This window comes from Convolutriloba macropyga, chromosome 2, assembly GCF_964194025.1.
Source record: "Convolutriloba macropyga chromosome 2, txConMacr16.3, whole genome shotgun sequence".
Taxonomy (NCBI): domain Eukaryota; kingdom Metazoa; phylum Xenacoelomorpha; order Acoela; family Convolutidae; genus Convolutriloba; species Convolutriloba macropyga.
In genome coordinates this window covers 58,816,181-58,836,791 of record NC_134469.1, presented here as the reverse complement: position 1 = coordinate 58,836,791, position 20,611 = coordinate 58,816,181, and positions in this window count along the sequence as shown.

Genomic DNA, 20,611 nt, shown 5'->3' with positions numbered 1-20,611 from the left:
TCACGCCCAAACAGCAAGTGGAGGAGAAAAGCCAGTGGGTTTTGCGGCGTGAAACTTTTCGAATTTTCAAGTAGAGTTAGAAAACAGTTTTTCAACAACAATAAGCTTTCGATTGCAAATTTTTTCAAGTGCGGTAGTTTGTCTACCGTTTTTACTGTTCTTTTAATTTTTCTGATGGATTTTGTTTTGTAAATTGTTTTTCCATTCCATTCATGGTCTAGATTTTTGTTTAGTCAATGAAAATTCTTTGAATTGTAGGTCAGGACTTGTCCTGTTATGTTTGATTTCGTCTGCAATGTTTGTATTACGGCGATATGACGCCACACTCTTTTCAAAGCTGACTTTGCCCAGGCAATTTCAATTTCAACTAATTTTTCATGCAATTTAAACTGAATTGCGTGGGTCACGTGATATTTCACTCTTAGTGGAGAGTAATTATTGGTGTGATTAAGTTTTTGGTCACACGTGAATTAACTCACTCTCCAAAGTGACTCAGAGATAAGGTCAAGTGAGTGCGTGTCAGTCTTGAAGGGTATTTGAGAGCAGTTTATAGAAGCAGCAATAAGTTCAACAGATTCCTTATAAGGTAACGTTTCAGCATCTAATGAAAACAAGTTTCTATTTTGCTTTGTTTTGTTACTATCTTTTTGAGACTGGAAATCTACGAAGCTATTGTGACAATCTGCCAGCTTTGTTTAAATAAATTTAGTTTTTTCTCTAAAATTTTTCTCGGAAGAACACGCCTGTATTTTTTCAATATGAACTGTTCTGAATGGATTTTTGCTGAAAATCAAAAGCAGTTGTAATATTTTTTGTCCGAATCATCAAATGTTTTCTATTGTTTTCGGAATAATTTTGCTTGGTAATACGTGCTGGTACTTTTTTCGTCAAGTTTTTGCTGGTTCCTATGTAAACACGTGTTCTGAAGTTTAAAGAAATTTTGGGTCTGCAAGTCTTAGTAAGGTTTGATTAAGGAATTGATCAAAAACTTCAAATTTTGAGGAATTGTTTTCAATTTTGTATTTCTTTCTCAATAGTCTGTTTGGCTCTAGAGGCTCGAATTTGCTTTCTTTCTTGCAGTGTTTTCATGCGTTGGAGAGCTAGTTGAAAATTTTTTGGCGGTTACAACTAGAACTATTGAATTGTTGATAGCCAATCTTTCTTTAAGATTTTAGACGGGTTGTCTCATTGCAAAACTATCTTTTTTGCCTTGCTAACAACTTTTTTGATGTAGATATCAAACAGTTGGGATTATTTGTGAATACGCCAGTGTCCATTTTAGTGTCAATGAAAGCTTGGTGGCCGCTGTTCATGAATTCCAAAAACGTTAGTATGGGTAGGGGGCCCCGGGTGGTCTAAAAATTGTGACCCGTGGTTGCAAAATTCTCTTGTTGGAGTTTCTGATTGAAACTCTCCTCATGGGTTTTGGGGCAAGTTTTGTTTTCCATATTGCCCAAATTTTGGTTTTTTGCTCTAGTGTTTTTAGTAATAAGTTCTGCAACTTTTTTCATAAGGGTAAATTGGATTGATTGATAGTTGCAGTCTGTTCCCTGGAAACGGTTTTCGGATATATTTTCCTTTTTTCTAGAAAAGGTACAATTTCGACCCTTTTTTATGGATTTTTTAAAAATTTTATATTCTCAAATTTCAATAGATTTTTTCAGTTTTCCCATAATGGCAAACTTTCTGTGTCGAAAATCATGATAATTGTATTAAGGGTGTTTGGGCGTCAATTTCAACAGAATTTGAAATGTTTTGAAAATAAAAGAACTTTCGATATTCAATTTTGACAATTTTTTTGACAGTTTAAAGCTCTAACTTGGAACCCAATTCTTGTAGACCAAACAGAAGTCCTTTGACATATATTGGAGCCTTAATTTTAAGAAAGACTAAATTTTTCAGTATTTTGAATAAAATGAACCAGAAAAACCAGATTTTATGAAGTTTATAAATTTTTCGTTGCTCCCAAAAACTGTTGCCACGTTTTCTCCAGATCAAATTCAGTCATTCTGATTTTTTGATGGCTCAAAGAAAAAACGAAGTTTTGGAAGTTTATCACTTTGATCAACATTATTGTACTTTCGATTAAAAAGAATTACACAGGGCATTATGTAGGGCTTGCCTCCACATCATGATTTCCGGACTTCATCTCATTTTGCCATTCTTGAAAGACAGTGTTTTAAGAAGTTTTGCTAAATTCATTGCTTACCTTTGTTTACAGTACAACATCATCCATCTGGCGCTACCATCCTTCGGACGCTACCATCCTCCGAGCGCTACCATCTTTTTCCTACCTTTTACTTAACAAACAAATGAAATAGGGTATCGTCTGCCATAACAATCTAGTGACACATGAACACGTGGCCCTCAAGGGCCACTAATGAGACTAGGTTTTTTAAACTAAATTAGTCCAAAACTCTTGTCAGATCTTGTTGAAGCAAGATTTTATTCATTTCATTTTTTACCAAGTTTTGGCCTGTACCAATTGATTGTGTTTTTTACATTCCATTGCTAAGTAGTCATTGGCACAAGTAAGAGGCAAGTAAATTAAACCGATTAATTATGTGATTTTTTAAATTATGATTTTAGTAGATGGCTGAGAGTTTTTCAAATAGGATTTTGCGTACGTCGATTTTATGGAAATTTTTTTCCCTTTAAGGAAGTTCGTTGGAAGCATACTTCAAAATTTCAAACTTTGGAATCGAAGTTTAAGAATTAGCAAAATAGTTGAAAGATTGAAGGAAGCGATCTCCACGTTTGAAAATAAGGTATAATCCGCCGTTAATCTAAGCGTTATATTTTTTGAAGGGAAGCAATATCTGAGCGTCAGTGTGTTCCGAGATTAAATGGAGCAGTTAAATTAAATTAAGCCAATTGAGAGCTCAAAACTGTTCAAAAATTTAAAGTTTTTGTTAAATTGTAAGCTTTGTTTAGGTCCACCTAATCAGAAAACCATAAAGTGCCTCTGAAAGGTTGAGCTTATTTTCTGTAAAAAATTTCGCTCAAAAAATATTTCAGCAATATCCGCGCACTGGGTAACGCAGAACCGCTAATTTCCATTGTGCTTGCGCAAAAAACCTAATTCAATCGCATTTATTTGAAACACTGTATGACGGATTTTTCTGGAAAAATCTGTTTACGTACTTTCACGTACTGAAAGAAGTGTCTACCAGAGTCAGCCCCTCAGGTTTTTGCTGAAAAGGGCGTCATGAGGCTACATAGCAAAAAAAAATGAGGGCAAGGATTTTCCGGAAAAGTCTTATTCTTTGGATGCATTTTAATTTGATTTAGATTAAAAGATACTCTTGGACAGAGATGACGACTGCTCCTGAAATTGATGCCCCTTTGTTCACTGACTTCTGTCCGATTATACTAAAGGTTTGTCAGTGAAAGGAATGTGCTGTGCATGTCTGTGCAAACAGTGAAAAAAAATGTTCTTCGCTTTATCCTTATAAGAGTAAGTATTCAGTATGAGCTCAATTGAGTGTTAACTGGTATCACTTATTTAATTACTTCAAATCATCATAGAGCAAAATTACTGCGCAACTTTCTCGTAGTGAAAACAATCTAGCAACAGTATTTGGCGGTATTCATTAAGTAACTATACAATTAAAAATACAATGGCCTAGATGAAGATTCGCTTATAGAATAATTGACAATTGTTAGCACAAAAAAAATTTAGGCGAAATTTAAGCAAATTAGGATTCCGGAAGTTGTCTTTTTTCGCAAACATTGCCAGCTGGAAGGATATTTTGCTGCGAAATTGTAATGTTAGTAATTTGCGCAGAAATCCTATATCGGACTATTTTTAATGATGCCAATAGCTACATAGCTACAGACTGGTTTCATTACTTTCACAGCTGATGTTAAGAAAATGTGTATTGAAAATGGAGCGAATTATTGGGCAACTTTGTTTTGATTTTTTTTTTCATTGCACAATCCCTCATAAGTGAAAAAATTTGGATTGGGAATTAGCGGTGGTTTATAATTCTACACGACGCAACTCAGTACATAATGGCAAAATCAATGTGTGCACAGAGAAGTTCGGCCGCTATAGATTCATCAATTAATCCTCAAGTATATAGATGGTTCTAAACTTTTCGACTAAACTTAAGCTTCTAATGTTTAAGCTTTTCATGTAGCTACTGTAGAACGACGATGTACTTTCAATAATTTTTAAGTTGCTTGGAAAACAATACAGAGCATTGCTTGTTGCTTGCAAGGTTTTCGCCCAACATTAACTAAGCAACTGTCATGCAGTTTTTGTCGGTCATCTTCAATTTTCTATCGTCGAACATAGTTCTGCAGTTATATACACAACAATTGGCATCGTCGTCTGTTGGATTTTTGTGGAATTTGTCCATTTTTGCGTAGAAGAAATTAATTTGCCCTCGACTGGATTTTGGATTTTCTCGGGCTGTTTAATTGGTGCGTCTGCATTTATTATCTATACAGTCAGTTGATCACGCTTCAAAAGCTCAAATATATTTTATACAGCTTTGTCTTAGTTCTTAATTTTTAGTGTAATATTCTAGAGATCAGTATGGGGTAAATTTTGTGACGTGTTCGCTTAACTATACTTGCGATGCTTAGATGCAGGAGCAGTAGTAGCTAATCAAGAGTGGGGGACAAAAAGGACGTACCTATGTTCAAAAATTTAAAGTTTATGTTAAATTGTAAGCTTTGTTTAGGTCCACCTAATCAGAAAACCATAAAGTGCCTCTGAAAGGTTGAGCTTATTTTCTGTAAAAAATTTCGCTCAAAAAATATTTCAGCAATATCCGCGCACTGGGTAACGCAGAACCGCTAATTTCAATTGTGCTTGCGCAAAAAACCTAAATCAATCGCATTTATTTGAAACACTGTATGACGGATTTTTCTGGAAAAATCTGTTTACGTACTTTTACGTACTGAAAGAATTGTCTACCAGAGTCAGCCCCTCAGTTTTTTGCTGAAAAGGGCGTCATGAGGCTACATAGCAAAAAAATGAAGGCAAGGATTTTCCGGAAAAGTCTTATTCTTTGGATGCATTTTAATTTGATTTAGATTAAAAGATACTCTTGGACAGAGATGACGACTGCTCCTGAAATTGATGCCCCTTTGTTCACTGACTTCTGTCCGATTATACTAAAGGTTTGTCAGTGAAAGGAATGTGCTGTGCATGTCTGTGCAAACAGTGAAAAAAAATGTTCTTCGCTTTATCCTTATAAGAGTAAGTATTCAGTATGAGCTCAATTGAGTGTTAACTGGTATCACTTATTTAATTACTTCAAATCATCATAGAGCAAAATTACTGCGCAACTTTCTCGTAGTGAAAACAATCTAGCAACAGTATTTGGCGGTATTCATTAAGTAACTATACAATTAAAAATACAATGGCCTAGATGAAGATTCGCTTATAGAATAATTGACAATTGTTAGCACAAAAAAAATTTAGGCGAAATTTAAGCAAATTAGGATTCCGGAAGTTGTCTTTTTTCGCAAACATTGCCAGCTGGAAGGATATTTTGCTGCGAAATTGTAATGTTAGTAATTTGCGCAGAAATCCTATATCGGACTATTTTTAATGATGCCAATAGCTACATAGCTACAGACTGGTTTCATTACTTTCACAGCTGATGTTAAGAAAATGTGTATTGAAAATGGAGCGAATTATTGGGCAACTTTGTTTTGATTTTTTTTTTCATTGCACAATCCCTCATAAGTGAAAAAATTTGGATTGGGAATTAGCGGTGGTTTATAATTCTACACGACGCAACTCAGTACATAATGGCAAAATCAATGTGTGCACAGAGAAGTTCGGCCGCTATAGATTCATCAATTAATCCTCAAGTATATAGATGGTTCTAAACTTTTCGACTAAACTTAAGCTTCTAATGTTTAAGCTTCTCATGTAGCTACTGTAGAACGACGATGTACTTTCAATAATTTTTAAGTTGCTTGGAAAACAATACAGAGCATTGCTTGTTGCTTGCAAGGTTTTCGCCCAACATTAACTAAGCAACTGTCATGCAGTTTTTGTCGGTCATCTTCAATTTTCTATCGTCGAACATAGTTCTGCAGTTATATACACAACAATTGGCATCGTCGTCTGTTGGATTTTTGTGGAATTTGTCCATTTTTGCGTAGAAGAAATTAATTTGCCCTCGACTGGATTTTGGATTTTCTCGGGCTGTTTAATTGGTGCGTCTGCATTTATTATCTATACAGTCAGTTGATCACGCTTCAAAAGCTCAAATATATTTTATACAGCTTTGTCTTAGTTCTTAATTTTTAGTGTAATTTTCTAGAGATCAGTTTGGGGTAAATTTTGTGACGTGTTCTCTTAACTATACTTGCGATGCTTAGATGCAGGAGCAGTAGTAGCTAATCAAGAGTGGGGGACAAAAAGGACGTACCTATGTATAAAGATTACGTATAGCCTATTTTCATCAATTTTCCAAAGACGTACCTAAAAAAAGAGTTAGAACAATAGACCTGTCATATCTTAATTACCCAGGGGTATTTATCTTAATTAACGCAGGGGGAATGCATCCAGTTGGATTTTCCACTCTAATGCACTTCAACTAAACTTATCTACTTCATAATATCCATCTGCAGAACTTTTAATTTCAAACTACATTTACGCAGAAGTTTTTCAATTATAACTTTTTTATTTTTCGATTATTAATGAAGTTTTGTTTCGAAAAAATTCAAAAAACAAAAACAAAAATTTTTGGAAAATTTCATTTTTTAATTATTTTTTAATCTCGATGATGTAAAAGTATGCAAACCGATTTTTGTGGTTTCTTTTGGTAGTTTCTGGTTAGTTATACGGTAGTTTCCGTTTCAAAAGCCTGAAACGGTAAACAAATGTTTCAGATAATGCTGTTCTAATAATGTATTAAAGTTTTTTAACGCTGGTTTCTATGAAAAATACTAAAGCACAGAAAACCATCACTGTTTTTTTTTCGTTGTTTCAGATTCTCAAACATCATACTAAATCTTTTTTTTCTGGAAAATGTACGTTACAATAGAATTTTAGAGGGTACTTTTCGAAGTGGAATTCAATGGTTGTAATTTCACGGTCAATTATAGATAATAGGTTTGGGTATTTTGTGGTTTTAGGTTCTCAAACCTCAAACTACAAAATAATTTCTTCGAGAATGGTATGCTATATCAACTGCCTATTTGTTGTTTTTTAAAAAAGCATTTAGTGGTGACCCTCAGAAGTTACACTTTTTTCTTTTCCGAAGACTCAGCTTCTGAAATCTGAAACCTCAAACTATTTTTTTGGAAATCTGTGTTACTGTACGTCTTTATAGCGTAATTTGTGACGCAGAAACGAATGGAAATAATTTAAAAGTCGTGTAAAAGGACAACTTTGTAAATTCCGATTTTTAATGAAAAAAATACCCAATTCTTTTTGAGAAAATACCGAATTCTTGAAAAAAAAACCCATTTCTTGTCAAAAAATTCCCAATTGTTGTCTAAAATACCCATTTATTTACACGTATCTGTCTGCATGGAACTAAGCAGATCAGTCCTTGCGGATTTCTGTGATCATAACTAATTCTTGCCGAAAAATACCCAATTTTTGTCTGAAGTTAACCAATTTTTGCCAAAATTACCCAATTGTTTGCAAAAATACCTAATTCCTGCCAAAAGGAACCCCGTTCTAGCAAAAATTCGGCAATACTTGCCACACAACACGCAATACTTACCAACACCCATTTCTTGTCAAAAAATTCCCAATTGTTGTCTAAAATACCCATTTATTTCCAAAAATTTTCTCAGTTGTTGCCAAAAGGTTCCATATTCTTGGCCAGAAATACCCAATTCTTGTCAAAGAATAACTAACTCTTGCCGAAAAATACCAAATTCTTGGCAGAAATTGCCCACTTCTTGCCAAAAATACCCAATTCTTCGCAAAAATACCAAATTCTTCCTGAAAAAACAGCCAATTCTTGACAAAAAACCCCAATTTGTGTCAAAAATTACCCAATTATTGCCAAAAACTACCCAATTATTGCCAAAAAGTTCCCAATTTTTGGCAAAAATACCCAATTCCTGCCAAAAAAAAACATTCTTGCCGAAAAATACCCAATTCTTTGGCAGAAATAAACCAATTCTTGCCAAATTTACCCAATTGTTCGCAAAAATACCCAATTCTTGACAAAATGTTTCTAATTTTTGTTAAAAAGTACCCTATTCTTGCCCAAAATATCCGATTATTACCAAAAATTGCCCAATCATTGCCAGAATTTTCCCGATTTTTGGCAAAAGTACCCGATTCTTGAAAAAAACACCCCATTACTGCCAAAAATGGCCTACAATTGCCAAAAAAACCAGTTCTTGGTAAGAAACACTCAATTCTTGATACAAAACAGAATAATATTGCCAATAAATGCCAAACTCTTGCCAAAACGAACCAGTTCTACCCCAAAAATATCCGTTTATAGTCCAGAATTACACAATTCATATCCAAATAATCAATTCTTACCAAAATCTACTGCATTTTGAAAAAATTACCTAATTCCTGCCAAAAAGAACCCTGTTCTAGCAAAAATTTTGCAGTACTTGCCATACAAAAAGACAAATCTTGCCAAAATACCCATTTTACCAAAGTAGCTAAATCTTGTCAAAAAATACCAAAATTCTACCCAATTTTTTTCGGAGTGTCAAAAAATAATCGAATTGTAAGCAATATAACATTTTATCAAATATTCATCTAACATGTATCAAAAATTAGACGATCTTTACATCATCTGTATTATCTAAATTCTTCATGACAATCCAATTATTTAGTAATCTCACAAAAATAAACTTTTGACATCGTCTTTAGTGAAGACCAATCCTCTCAGGTGATCGATATATATTAGTACAAGTTTGTCACAGATTATTCACTATTGTCAAAAATAAGTCATAAAATGTATCAGTTCAATAATATTAGTTTAAAAATTACGTCCTTCTATCTACACAATGACGGACAATTAGGTGATTTCATCCTTGTAGGGCGTCACTGGCCCCTTTGAAACAAAGTTTCGTCAGCTACGTCATATGATTGCTACAAATACAGAAACCTAGGTATTGTATGGGGTCTTTGCACTCATAGGAAAACAGAATAATCCATACTATTTACGATATGATTATTCATACTTTTTCAATGAATGCACAGCTCAAAAGCTTGAAGTGTTACTCATAGCATTGTAATAAATACGTCACTATTGCGTCATAATTATGTCATTTCTATCATAGTGTACATACAAAAATTCAACTCAACTATAGCTAGTTTTTATTCTTTTCTTGAGACAATTTCAATCTCCTTTTGCTACAAACCTAATTGGTCAAATATAAACCTTTCAGTGAAGATTCTTCATCTCCGGGACCTCTTCCTGTTTCTCATTCCGGGTAAATCATTTTTGTTATAAAATATGAAAACAGACCAGAAAAAAAGAATAAAGGGTATTATAATCATCATACTCATTCGCAAAAAGCATAATAATTCTTCAGATAAAAGTTTTGCAATATGTTCCCAGGGGCAATTTTATTTTAACTTTAGTTCATTTAGGATTTCAACCATCTTCAACCAAAAAAAGGCTACAATGATGAATACCAAACCCGTGAAAATCAACAAAAACCTCAAGGCCCACTTCTTCCCCGATTTCAATGTTGATGTAGCAATTATAAAGGACAGGAAAACAGGACAAGATTTCAATTATAAAGGACAGGAAAACGTTCTTTGGCTGGGTAGCTGATCCTCTATTCTCAATTCCGAGGTAGCTTCTGGTCTTCCTTAATGCTGTCGAGAATTTGCCCGAAGTCTCTGTACCATACGAACAGACAACTGTAGACTTCTACAAAAACCACAACGAAACCACAACTTTACACGTATCTGTCTGCATGGAACTAAGCAGATCAGTCCTTGCGGATTTCTGTGATCATAACTAATTCTTGCCGAAAAATACCCAATTTTTGTCTGAAGTTAACCAATTTTTGCCAAAATTACCCAATTGTTCGCAAAAATACCTAATTCCTGCCAAAAGGAACCCCGTTCTAGCAAAAATTCGGCAATACTTGCCACACAACACGCAATACTTACCAACACCCATTTCTTGTCAAAAAATTCCCAATTGTTGTCTAAAATACCCATTTATTTCCAAAAATTTTCTCAGTTGTTGCCAAAAGGTTCCATATTCTTGGCCAGAAATACCCAATTCTTGTCAAAGAATAACTAACTCTTGCCGAAAAATACCAAATTCTTGGCAGAAATTGCCCACTTCTTGCCAAAAATACCCAATTCTTCGCAAAAATACCAAATTCTTCCTGAAAAAACAGCCAATTCTTGACAAAAAACCCCAATTTGTGTCAAAAATTACCCAATTATTGCCAAAAACTACCCAATTATTGCCAAAAAGTTCCCAATTTTTGGCAAAAATACCCAATTCCTGCCAAAAAAAACATTCTTGCCGAAAAATACCCAATTCTTTGGCAGAAATAAACCAATTCTTGCCAAATTTACCCAATTGTTCGCAAAAATACCCAATTCTTGACAAAATGTTTCTAATTTTTGTTAAAAAGTACCCTATTCTTGCCCAAAATATCCGATTATTACCAAAAATTGCCCAATCATTGCCAGAATTTTCCCGATTTTTGGCAAAAGTACCCGATTCTTGAAAAAAACACCCCATTACTGCCAAAAATGGCCTACAATTGCCAAAAAAACCAGTTCTTGGTAAGAAACACTCAATTCTTGATACAAAACAGAATAATATTGCCAATAAATGCCAAACTCTTGCCAAAACGAACCAGTTCTACCCCAAAAATATCCGTTTCTAGTCCAGAATTACACAATTCATATCCAAAAAAATCAATTCTTACCAAAATCTACTGCATTTTGACAAAATTACCTAATTCCTGCCAAAAAGAACCCTGTTCTAGCAAAAATTTTGCAGTACTTGCCATACAAAAAGACAAATCTTGCCAAAAAATACCCATTTTACCAAAGTAGCTAAATCTTGTCAAAAAATACCAAAATTCTACCCAATTTTTTTCGGATTGTCAAAAAATAATCGAATTGTAAGCAATATAACATTTTATCAAATATTCATCTAACATGTATCAAAAATTAGACGATCTTGACATCATCTGTATTATCTAAATTCTTCATGACAATCCAATTATTTAGTAATCTCACAAAAATAAACTTTTGACATCGTCTTTAGTGAAGACCAATCTTCTCAAGTGATCGATATATGTTTTATGAGTACAAGTTTGTCACAGATTATTCACTATCGTCAAAAATTAGTCATAAAATGTATCAGTTCAATATTATTAGTTTAAAAATTACGTCCTTCTATCTACACAATGACGGACAATTAGGTGATTTCATCCTTGTAGGGCGTCACTGGCCTCTTTGAAACAAAGTTTCGTCCAGCTACGTCATATGATTGCTACAAATACAGAAACCTATGTATTGTATGGGGTCATTGCACTCATAGGAAAAAAAAATAATCCATACTATTTACGATATGATTATTCATACTTTTTCAATGAATGCACAGCTCAAGTGCTTGAAGTGTTACTCATAGCATTGTAATAAATACGTCACTTTTGCGTCATAATTATGTCATTTCTATCATAGTGTACATACAAAAATTCAACTCAACTATAGCTAGTTTTTATTCTTTTCTTGAGACAATTTCAATCTCCTTTTGCTACAAACCTAATAGGTCAAATATAAACCTTTCAGTGAAGATTCTTCATCTCCGGGACCTCTTCCTGTTTCTCATTCCGGGTAAATCATTTTTGTTATAAAATATGAAAACAGACCAGAAAAAAAAGAATAATGGGTATTATAATCATCATACTCATTCGCAAAAAGCATAATAATTCTTCAGATAAAAGTTTTGCAATATGTTCCCAGGGGCAATTTTATTTTAACTTTAGTTCATTTAGGATTTCAACCATCTTCAACCAAAAAAAGGCTACAATGATGAATAGATGAATACCAAACCCGTGAAAATCAACAAAAACCTCAAGGCCCACTTCCCCGATTTCAATGTTGATGTAGCAATTATAAAGGACAGGAAAACGTTCTTTGGCTGGGTAGCTGATCCTCTATTCTCAATTCCGAGGTAGCTTCTGGTCTTCCTTAATGCTGTCGAGAATTTGCCCGAAGTCTCTGTACCATACGAACAGACAACTGTAGACTTCTACAAAAACCACAACGAAACCACAACTTTACACGTATCTGTCTACATGGAACTAAGCAGATCAGTCCTTGCGGATTTCTGTGATCATAACTAGTTCTTGCCGAAAAATACCCAATTTTTGGCTGAAGTTAACCAATTTTTGCCAAAATTACCCAATTGTTCGCAAAAATACCTAATTCCTGCCAAAAGGAACCCCGTTCTAGCAAAAATTTCGCAATACTTGCCACACAAAAAGACAAATCTTGCCAAAAAAATACCTATTTTACCAAAGTAGCTAATTCTTGTCAAAAAATACCCAAGTTCTACCCAATTTTCTATCGGAATGTCAAAAAATACTCGAATTGTAAGCAATATAACAACATTTTATCAAATATTCATCTAAAATGTATCAAAAATTAGACGATCTTGACATCATCTGTATTATCTAAATTCTTCATGACAATCCAATTATTCAGTAATCTTACAAAAATAAACTTTTGACATCGTCTTTAGTGCAGACGAATCTTCTCAGGTGATCGATCTATGTTTTAAGTACAAGTTTGTCACAGATTATTCACTATCGTCAAAAATTAGTCATAAAATGTATCAGTTCAATAATATTAGTTTAACAATTACGTCCTATCTGCACATTTACGGACAATTAGGTGATTTCATCCTTGTAGGGCGTCACTGGCCTCTTTGAAACAAAGTTTCGTCCAGCTACGTCATATGATTGCTACAATTACAGATACCTAGGTATTGTATGGGGTCATTGCACTCATGTGAACAAAGCATAATCCATACTATTTACGAAGTGATTATTCATACTTTTTCAATGAAATCACAGCTCAAGTGTTACTCATAGCATTGTAATAAATACGTCACTATTGCGTCATAATTATGTCATTTCTATCATAGTGTACATACAAAAATTCAACTCAACTATAGCTAGTTTTTATTCTTTTCTTGAGACAATTTCAATCTCCTTTTGCTACAAACCTAATTGGTCAAATATAAACCTTTCAGTGAAGATTCTTCATCTCCGGGACCTCTTGCTGTTTCTCATTCGGGGTAAATCATTTTTGTTATAAAATATGAAAACAGACCAGAAAAAAGAATAAAGGGTATTACAATCATCGTACTCATTCGCAAAAAGCATAATAATTCTTCAGATAAAAATTTTGCAATATGTTCACAGGGGGCAATTTTATTTTAACTTTAGTTCATTTAGGATTTCAACCATCTTCAACCAAAAAAGGCTACAATGATGAATACCAAACCCGTGAAAATGAACAAAAACCTCAAGGCCCACTCTTCTTCCCCGATTTCAATGTTGATGTAGCAATTATAAAGGACAAGAAAACGTTCTTTGGCTGGGTAGCTGATCCTCTATTCTCAATTCCGAGGCAGCTTCTGGTGTTCATTAATGCTATCGAGAATTTGCCCGAAGTCTCTGTACCATACGAATAGACAACTGTAGACTTCTACAAAAACCAAATTTTACCCAATTTTTTTTCGGATTCTCAAAAAATACTTGAATTGTGAGCAATATAACAACATTTTATCAAATATTCATCTAAAATGTATCAAAAGTTAGACGATCTTGACATCGTCTGTATTTATCTAAATTCTTCATGACAATCGAATTATTTAGTAATCTCACAAACATAAACTTTTGTTATCGTTTTTAGTGAAGACGACTCTTCTCAGGTGATCGATATATGTTTTATGAGCACAAGTTTGTCACAAATTATTTACTATTGTCAAAAATTAGTCATAAATTGTATCAGTTCAATAATATTAGTATAACAATTACGTCCTTCTATCTGCACAATTATGGACAATTAGGTGATTTCATCCTTTTAGGGGGGTCATTGGCCTCTTTGAAACAAAGTTTCGTCCAGCTACGTCATATGATTGCTACAATTACAGATACCTAGGTTTTGTTTGGGGTCATTGCACTCATGTGAAAAAAGCATAATCCGTACTATTTACGATATGATTATTCATACTTTTTCAATGAATGCACAGCTCAAGTGCTTGAAGTAATACTCATAGCATTGTAATAAATACGTCACTATTGCGTCATAATTATGTCATTTCTATCATAGTGTACATACAAAAATTCAACTCAACTATAGCTAGTTTTTATTCTTTTCTTTAGACAATTTCAATCTCCTTGTGCTACAAACCTAATTGGCCAAATATAAACCTTTCAGTGAAGATTCTTCATCTCCGGGATCTCTTCCTATTTCCCATTCCAGGTAAATCTTTTTTGTTATAAAACATGAAAACAGACCAGAAAAAAGAATAAAGGGTATTATAATCATCGTACTCATTCGCAAAAAGCATAATTCTTCAGATAAAAGTTTTGCAATATGTTCCCAGGGGCAATTTTATTTTAACTTTAGTTCATTTAGGATTTCAACCATCTTCAACCAAAAAAAGGCTACAATGATGAATACCAAACCCGTGAAAATGAACAAAAACCTCAAGGCGCACTTCTTCCCCGATTTCAATGTTGATGTAGCAATTATAAAGGACAGGAAAACGATCTTCGGCTGGGTAGCTGATCCTCTATTCTCAATTCAGAGGCAGCTTCTGGTCTTCATTAATGCTATCGAGATTTTGCCCGAAGTCTCTGTAAAATACGAACAGACGACTGTAGACTTCTACAAAAACCACAACGAAACCACAACTTTACACGTCTCTGTCTACATGGAACTAAGCAGATCAGTCCTTGCGGAATTCTGTGATCGTAACTAATTCTTTCCGAAAAATACCCAATTCTTGGCTGAAATTTACCAATTTTTTCCAAAATTACCCAATTGTTTGCAAAAATACCTAATTCCTGCCAAAAAGAACCCCGTTCTAGCAAAAATTTCGCAATACTTGCCACACAAAAAGACAAATCTTGTCAAAAAAAATACCCATTTTACCAAAGTAGATAAATCTTGTCAAAAAATATCCAAATTCTACCCAATTTTTTCTTCGGATTGTCAAAAAATACTCGAATTGTAAGCAATATAACAACACATTATCAAATATTCATCTAAAATGTATCAAAAATTAGACGATCTTGACATCATCTGTATTTATCTAAATTCTTCATGACAATCCAATTGTTTAGTAATCTCACAAACATAACTTTTGACATCGTTTTTAGTGAAGACGACTGTTCTCATGTGATCGATATATGTTTTATGAGCACAAGTTTGTCACAAATTATTCATTTTCGTCAAAAATTAGTCATAAAATGTATCAGTTCAATAATATTAGTTTAACAATTACGTCCTTCTATCTGCACAATTACGGACAATTAGGTGATTTAATCCTTGTAGGGGGGTCACTGGCCTCTTTGAAACAAAGTTTCGTCCAGCTACGTCATATGATTGCTACAATTACAGATACGTAGGTATTGTATGGGGTCATTGCACTCATAGGAAAAAAGAATAATCCATACTATTTACGATATGATTATTCATACTTTTTCAATGAATGCACAGCTCAAAAGCTTGAAGTGTTACTCATAGAATTTCAATAAATACGTCACTATTGCGCCATAATTATGTCATTTTTATCATAGTGTACATACAAAAATTCAACTTATTCTTTTTTCTTCCTTCTTTTCAACAACTCAACTATAGCTAGTTTTCATTCTTTTTTTGTGACAATTTCAATCTCCTTTTGCTACAAACCTAATTGGTCAAATATAAACCTTTCAGTGAAGGTTCTTCATCTCCGGGACCTCTTTTTATTTCTCATTCCAGGTAAATCATTTTTGTAATAATATATGAAAACAGACCAGAAAAAAAGAATAAAGGGTATTATAATCATCGTACACAATCGCAAAAAGCATAATAATTCTTCAGATAAAAATTTTGCAATATGCTCACAGGGGGCAATCTCCAACCAAAAAATGCTACAATGATGAATACCAAACCCGTGAAATTGAACAAAAACCTCAAGGCCCACTTCTTCCCCGATTTCAATGATCATGTAGCAATTATGAAAAAGAGGAAAACCTTCTTTGGCTGGGTAGCAGATCCTCTATTCTCAAATTGGAGGCAGCTTCTGGTCTTCATTAATGCTATCGAGAATTTGCCCGAAGTCACTGTAAAATACGAATAGACAACTGGAGACTTCTGCAAAAACCACAACAAAACCACAAGTTTACACGTCTCAGTCTACATGGAACTAAGGAGATCAGTCCGTGAGGAATTCTGTGATCATAACTAAATCTTGCCGAAAAACACCCAATTCTTGGCAGAAATTAACCAATTCTTGCCAAAATTACCTAATTGTTCGCAAAAATACCGAATTCTTGCCAAAAAATACCCAATTCTTGACAAAATGTATCTAATTTCTGCTGAAAAGTACCCTATTCTTGCACAAAATATCCGATTATTACCAAAAATTACCCAATCATTGCCAGAATTTTCCCGATTTTTGGCAAAATACCCGATTCTTGAAAAAATGATCCCATTACTGCCAAAAATGCCCTACAATTGCCAAAAAAAACCAGTTTTTGGTAAGAAACACCCAATTCTTGACACAGAACATCATATTATTGCCAAATAAACTGAAGTATTGCCAATAAAAGCCAAACTCTTTCCAAAACGAACCAGTTCCAACCCAAAAATATCCGTTTCTAGTCCAGAATTACTCAATTCAACTCCAAAAAAAATCAATTCTTACCAAAATCTTCTACATTTTGACAAAATTACCTAATTCCTGCCAAAAAGAACCCTGTTCTAGCAAAAATTTTGCAGTACTGGCCATACAAAAAGACAAATCTTGCCAAAAAATACCCATTTTACCAAAGTAGCTATCTCTTGTCAAAAAATACCCAAATTCTGCCCAATTTTCTTTCGGATTGTCAAAAAATACTCAAATTGTTAGCAATATAACAACATTTTATCAAATATTCATCTAAAATGTATCAAAAATGAGACGATCTTGACATCGTCTCTTTTTATTTAAATTCTGCATGACAATCCAATTATTTAGTAATCTCACAAACATAAACTTTTGACATCGTCTTTAGTGAAGACGACTCTTCTCAGATGATCGATATATGTTTTATGAGCACAAGTTTGTCACAAATTATTCATTTTCGTCAAAAATTAGTCATAAAATGTATCAGTTTAATTAATTAGGTGATTTCATCCTTGTAGGGGGGTCACTGGCCTCTTTCAAACAAAATTTCGTCCAGCTAAGTCATCTGATTGCTACAATTATGGATACCTAGATATTGTATGGGGTCTTTGAACTCATGTGAAAAAAGCATAATCCATACTATTTACGATGCGATTATGCACATTTTTTCAATGAATGCACAGCTCAAGTGATTGAAGTGAATAAATACGTCACTATTGCGTCATAATTATGTCATTTTTATCAACTATAGCTAGTTTTTATTCTTTTGTGACAATTTCAATCTCCTTTTGCAACAAACCTAATTGGTCAAATATAAACCTTTCAGTAAAGGTTCTTCATCTCCGGGACCTCATTCCAGGTAAATCATTTTTGTTATAATATACGAAAACAGACCAGAAAAAAAAGAATACAGGGTATTATAATCATTGTACTCATTCGCAAAAAGCATAATAATTCTTCAGATAAAAATTTTGCAATATGTTCACAGGGGGCAATTTTATTTTAATTTAAGTTCATTTAGGATTTCAACCATCTTCAACCAAAAAAGGCTACAATGATGAATACCAAACCCGTAAAATTGAACAAAAACCTCAAGGCCCACTTCTTCTTCCCCGATTTCAATGATCATGTAGCAATTATAAAGGAGAGGAAAACGTTCTTTGGCTGGGTAGCTGATCCTCTATTCTCAATTCCGAGGCAGCTTCTGGTCTTCATTAATGCTATCGAGAATTTGCCTGAAGTCTCTGTAAAATACGAACAGACAACTGTAGACTTCTACAAAAACCACAACTAAACCTCAACTTTACACGTCTCAGTCTATTTGGAACTAAGCAGATCAGTCCGTGCGGAATTCTGTGACCATAACTAATTCTTTACGAAAAATACCCAATTCATGGCAGAAATTAACCAATTCTTGCCAAAATTACCTTATTGTTCGCAAAAATACCGAATTCTTGCCAAAAATACCCAATTCTTGACAAAGTGTATCTAATTTCTGCTGAAAAGTACCCTATTCTTTCACAAAAAATCCGATTATTACCAAAAATTACCCAATCATTGCCAGAATTTTTCCCGATTTTTGGCAAAAATACCCGATTCTTGAAAAAATGATCCCATTACTGCCAAAAATGCCCTACAATTGCCAAAAAAAAACCAGTTCTTGGTAAGAAATACCCAATTCTTGACACAAAACATCATAATATTGCCAAATACACTCAAGTATTGCCAATAAAAGCCAAACTCTTTCCAAAACGAACCAGTTCCAACCCAAAAATATCCGTTTCTTGTCCAGAATTACTCAATTCATATCCAAAAAAAATCAATTCTTACCAAAATATATTACATTTTGACAAAATTACCTAATTCCTGCCAAAAAGAACTCTGTTCTAGCAAAAATTTTGCAGTACTTGCCATACAAAAAGACAAATCTTGCCAAAAAATAGGATTGTCAAAAAATACTCAAATTGTTAGCAATATAACAACATTTTATCAAATATTCATCTAAAATGTATCAAAAATTAGACTATCTTGACATCGTCTCTGTTTATTTAAATTCTGCATGACAATCCAATTATTTAGTAATCTCACAAACATAAACTTTTGACATCGTCTTTAGTGAAGACGACTCTTATCAGATGATCGATATATGTTTTATGAGCACAAGTTTGTCACAAATTATTCATTTTCGTCAAAAATTAGTCATAAAATGTATCAGTTCAATTAATTAGGTGATTTCATCCTTGTAGGGGGGTCACTGGCCTCTTTCAAACAAAATTTCGTCCAGCTACGTCATATGATTGCTACAATTACAGATACCTAGATATTGTATGGGGTCTTTGAACTCATGTGAAAAAAGCATAATCCATACTATTTACGATGTGATTATGCACACTTTTTCAATGAATGCACAGCTCAATTGATTGAAGTGCATTTGATGACTAATTTTTGACGAAAATGAATAATTTGTGACAAACTTGTGCTCATAAAACATATATCGATCATCTGAGAAGAGTCGTCTTCACTAAAGACTCATGGCATTGTAATAAATACGTCACTATTGCGTCATAATTATGTCATTTTTATCATAGTGTACATACAAAAATTCAACTCATTGTCTTTTTCTTCCTTCGTTTCAACAACTCAACTATAGCTAGTTTTTATTCTTTTCTTGTGACAATTTCAATCTCCTTTTGCTACAAACCTAATTGGTCAAATATAAACCTTTCAGTGAAGGTTCTTCATCTCCGGGACCTCTTTTTATTTCTCATTCCAGGTAAATCATTTTTGTTATAATATATGAAAAGAGACCAGAAAAAAAAAGAATACAGGGTATTATAATCATTGTACTCATTCGCAAAAAGCATAATAATTCTTCAGATAAAAATTTTGCAATATGTTCACAGGGGGCAATTTTATTTTAATTTAAATTCATTTAGGATTTCAACCATCTTCAACCAAAAAAGGCTACAATGATGAATACCAAACCCGTGAAATTGAACAAAAACCTCAAGGCCCACTTCTTCTTCCCCGATTTCAATGATCATGTAGCAATTATAAAGGAGAGGAAAACGTTCTTGGCTGGGTAGCTGATCCTCTATTCTCAATTCCGAGGCAGCTTCTGGTCTTCATTAATGCTATCGAGAATTTGCCCGAAGTCTCTGTAAAATACGAACAGACAACTGTAGACTTCTACAAAAACCACAACTAAACCTCAACTTTACACGTCTCAGTCTATTTGGAACTAAGCAGATCAGTCCGTGCGGAATTCTGTGACCATAACTAATTCTTTCCGAAAAATACCCAATTCATGGCAGAAATTAACCAATTCTTGCCAAAATTACCCAATTGTTCGCAAAAATACCGAATTCTTGCCAAAAATACCCAATTCTTGACAAAATGTATCTAATTTCTGCTGAAAAGTACCCTATTCTTTCACAAAAAATCCGATTATTACCAAAAATTACCCAATCATTGCCAGAATTTTCCCGATTTTTGGCAAAAATACCCGATTCTTGAAAAAAATGATCCCATTACTGCCAAAAATGCCCTACAATTGCCAAAAAAAACCAGTTTTTGGTAAGAAATACCCAATTCTTGACACAAAACATCATAATTTAGCCAAATACACTCAAGTATTGCCAATAAAAGCCAAACTCTTTCCAAAACGAACCAGTTCCAACCCAAAAATATCCGTTTCTAGTCCAGAATTACTCAATTCATATCCAAAAAAACCAATTCTTACCAAAATTTATTACATTTTGACAAAATTACCTAATTCC